The 3811-nt window shown below is 39.1% G+C and overlaps 1 protein-coding gene and 1 long non-coding RNA gene across 2 annotated transcripts in view; both read left to right on the top strand.

Annotated features, from left to right (window-relative positions):
- The window catches only part of LOC104994394, a 13170-nt gene extending 10127 nt beyond the window's left edge, over positions 1-3043 (top strand). Inside the window, exons 2-3 of the long non-coding RNA XR_825942.1 lie at positions 2374-2497; positions 3013-3043. This is a non-coding gene — a long non-coding RNA (uncharacterized LOC104994394). The remainder of the gene's footprint in view (positions 1-2373; positions 2498-3012) is intronic.
- Positions 1-3811, top strand: part of GPR176 (G protein-coupled receptor 176) — a 126979-nt gene that overhangs the window by 35288 nt on the left and 87880 nt on the right. The gene's annotated exons all lie outside the window — the stretch shown is intronic.

The raw sequence follows: 3811 nt of genomic DNA, 5'->3' as shown, positions 1-3811 counted from the left end.
TTGTTCGTAGTGATGCTTTCTAAGGCCCACTTGACTTCACATTCCAGGATGTCTGGCTCTAGGTCAGTGATCACACCATCATGATTATCTGGGTCGTGAAGATCTTTTTTGTACAATTTTGTGTATTCTTGCCACCTCTTCTTAATATCTTCTGCTTCTGTTAGGTCCATACCATCTTTATCGAGCCCATCTTTGCATGAAATGTTCCTTTGGTATCTCTGATTTTCTTGAAGAGATCTCTAGTCTTTCCCATTCTGTTGTTTTCCTCTATTTCTTTGCATTGATCGCTGAAGAAGGCTTTCTTATCTCTTCTTGCTATTCTTTGGAACTCTGCATTCAGATGTTTATATCTTTCCTTTTCTCCTTTGCTTTTCACTTCTCTTCTTTTCACAGCTATTTGTAAGGCCTCCCCAGACAGCCATTTTGCTTTTTTGCATTTCTTTTCCATGGGGATGGTCTTGATCCCTGTCTCCTGTACAATGTCATGAATGTCATTAGCTGATTATTCAAGCTCTAGATGCTCTGAACTTGAAATAAATTAAGTCCAAAGCAAACAAGGCTATGACCAGATAAAATTTTTTAATAAAATTTTAAAATGTTTTCCACAGCTATGGTCATGATCTCGCAGGCAACAAATGCAATTTGCTATCAGATGCATTATTGCCATGGCACTTGCAGATATGAGAAGGGATTGGAAAAGGTGGAAGTTGAAGGGCTAATAGACTTAAAACCTTATTTGCAAAATGGTCTTAATGTGTATGTTTCAGAGATAAATATTAATTCTTTGTACACAATAGGTATTCTATAAATGTGTGTGGAGTGAATATAAAATGTGTGAACTATTTGAAATTAAATGAAGGGTTTTTATTAAGGAACTGTTCGTGGTAGTGTGTTTTGCTTCTCTGGTGGCTCATATGGTAAAGAATCTGCCTGCAGTGCAGGAGACCAAGGTTCAATTCCTGGGTTGGGAAGATCCCCTGAAGGAAATGGCAACCGACTCCAGTACTTTTGCCTGGAGGATTCCATGGACAGAGGAACCTGGCAGGTTACAGTCCATGGGTCTGCAAAGAGTCAGACATGACTGAGTGACTAACACTTTAGATGGGATCAGTGTTGGGTAATGGGCCAGAGGGCTCTAGAATTAGATAGTTCTGGGTGTTCTGGTTCTGGCACTTGTTAGCATTTTGTCCTTGTGCTAACTGTTATTATTTTTAAGGTAATGTTTGTCTCCTTGTAAAATAGTAGAGAATTTAGAAAACACAGAAAGTTGTGAAGAAGAGAAGAGTAAATATTCATGAACATTTTCTTATATCATTAAACATTTGTTAAAAGCACCATTTCATACATTTGTGTGGTATTCAGGTATTTAATCATTTAACCATTCTTATATTTTTGGACATGGAAGATGTTTCTTTTTTTAAACCATGAAAAGTAGTGCTGTGATGAGTATCTTTTAATTAAAAAAAGGTATTTGTCCAAGTTTTTTTCTCAGTGGGGTGATTTCCTAGAAAGGGTGTTATGGAGTTTTATTTGTACATTTTTAATATTTTCTTTTGAAGTTCTTGATAACTGAAAGCAGAGTAAAGGATAAACAATTATGCTGAGCACCAGTTTTCTTATTTATCTGTATCATAATGCTGGGAGGCTATATGCTAATATCTGCAGAGCACTAGCAAGATGACTGGCAAATACTCAAATATTGTCAGTGTTTCTCGTCTTTGCTTTAATATCATTATTGTCCATACTGTCAGTTTCTGTAATATAACAGCCAGATATTTTACCAGTAAAAGAAAGCTTATTTAAGAATAGCTGGAGGAATTGCAACTTAGGGTACATGAACTATGGAAGACTATAGGCAAATCCAGAGACAAGGCAGGGGAACTTGCTATTATAGGGAAGAGGAGGGAACAGGGCAGGGCTGTAATAACCAAAGAATCCATTGAAGGAAGCTGTGAGTCCAAAGTATGGAGGGTCTCCCCATAGAAGAATCAACCAGTTCATTGGTTGGATTGCTACCGTCTCTGATCAGAGTGTATGTATGTGTGTGGGAGGTGGGAGGGAGGATTTTCTTCTTCCTGCTGGATAGTAAAGTTATTGTTGTTTAGACTCTTAAGTTGAGTTGGATTCTTTTCAACCCCATATACTGAAGCCCACTTGGCTTCTCTGCCAATGGGATTTCCCAGGCAGGAATACTGGAGTGGGTTGCCAGTTTCTTTCTCCAGGGGATCTTCCTGACCCAGGGATTGAACCTGTGTCTCCTGCATTGGCAGGCAGGTTTTTTGTTTTTTTTTTTAACCGCTGAGCCATCTGGGAAAGGAAATAGGGTAGTAGGGAAGCCTGGATAGTAAATTAGGCATCACCTTTCTGTTACAGATGTAGGTGTACATCTCCTTTTCCAAGTAATTGACTATCTCCGTGAGGCATGAGAGCTCCCCCTACAGGCCTATCCTCACTCCAGTTTTAATTGAGATTTCTTTAATTCCACCCTACCAAATCAGTAAGTGCTCAACCACCACAGTTATCTGTTGTTTAAAAAAGAAAATAAACTCTAACTGAATTGTATGTCTTGTTGTGATATAGAATTTGTCTGTGTGACTATCTATCCCAGTGCTCTTTTTTGGAAACTGCCTTTAAAAATGTGTGTGAAGGTGGAAGGTTGAGGGGAAACACAGTGTTGGGTTTATTTAAAGTATTTCTTTTGAGTTAAAAAACAAACAGAAAATTGTTGCAATCCATTGAAATATTGGCACAACTTGCTTCTATATCTATCTTGGTTTTAATATAATGTCAAGGCTGGTAGTTCACAACTGTGTGAATTTAATGTGCATTTCAGTTTTGTGTGTTGGCTAGTGGGAAAAGCAAGAGAGGGGAATCAATGTTCTTGAGACCCCAAGTTGCCAGTGTAAATTAATATAATTTGAGAGCCTTGAGTCACTTCAAAAGATGTTATAAAATGGTAATTATAATAAATGATGGTCAACACCAAAATCAGATTGATTATATTCTTTGCAGCCAAAGATGGAGAAGCTCTATGCAGTCAGCAAAAACAAGACCGGGACCTGACTGTGGCTCAGATCATGAACTCCTTATTGCCAAATTCAGACTGAAATTGAAGAAAGTGGAGAAAACCACTAGACCATTCAGGTATGACCTAAATCAAATACCTTATGATTATACAGTGGAAGTGAGAAATAGATTTAAGGGACTAGATCTGATAGAGTGCCTGATGAACTATGGATGGAGGTTCGTGACATTGTACGGGAGACAGGAATCAAGACCATCCCCAAGAAAAAGAAATGCAAAAAAGCAAAATGGTTGTCTGAGGAGGCCTTACAAATAGCTGTGAAAAGAAGGGAAGTGAAAAGCAAAGGAGAAAAGGAACGATATACCCATTTGAATGCATAGTTCCAAAGAATAGAAAGGAGAGATAAGAAAGCCTTCCTCAGCAATCAATGCAAAGAAATAGAAGAAAACAATAGAATGGGAAAGACTAGAGATCTCGTCAAGAAAATTAGAGATACCAAGGGAACATTTCATGCAAAGATGGGCTCAATAAAGGACAGAAATGGTAGGGACCTGCAATGGCAACCCACTCTAGTACTCTTGCCTGGCAAATCCCATGGACGGAGGAGCCTGGTGGGCTTCAGTCCATGGGGTCACTAGGAGTCGGACACGACTGAGCGACTTCACTTTCACTTCTCACTTTTATGCACTGGAGAAGGAAATGGCAACCCACTCCAGTGTTCTTGCCTAGAGAATCCCAGGGATGGTGGAGCCTGGTGGGCTGCTGTCTATGGGGTCGCATAGAGTC

The sequence above is a fragment of the Bison bison genome, unplaced genomic scaffold, assembly GCF_000754665.1.
Source record: "Bison bison bison isolate TAMUID 2011002044 unplaced genomic scaffold, Bison_UMD1.0 scf7180017864259, whole genome shotgun sequence".
Lineage (NCBI taxonomy): Eukaryota > Metazoa > Chordata > Mammalia > Artiodactyla > Bovidae > Bison > Bison bison.
The sequence above is the reverse complement of the archived record's forward strand: the minus strand, read 5'-3'. Positions and strand labels throughout refer to the sequence as shown.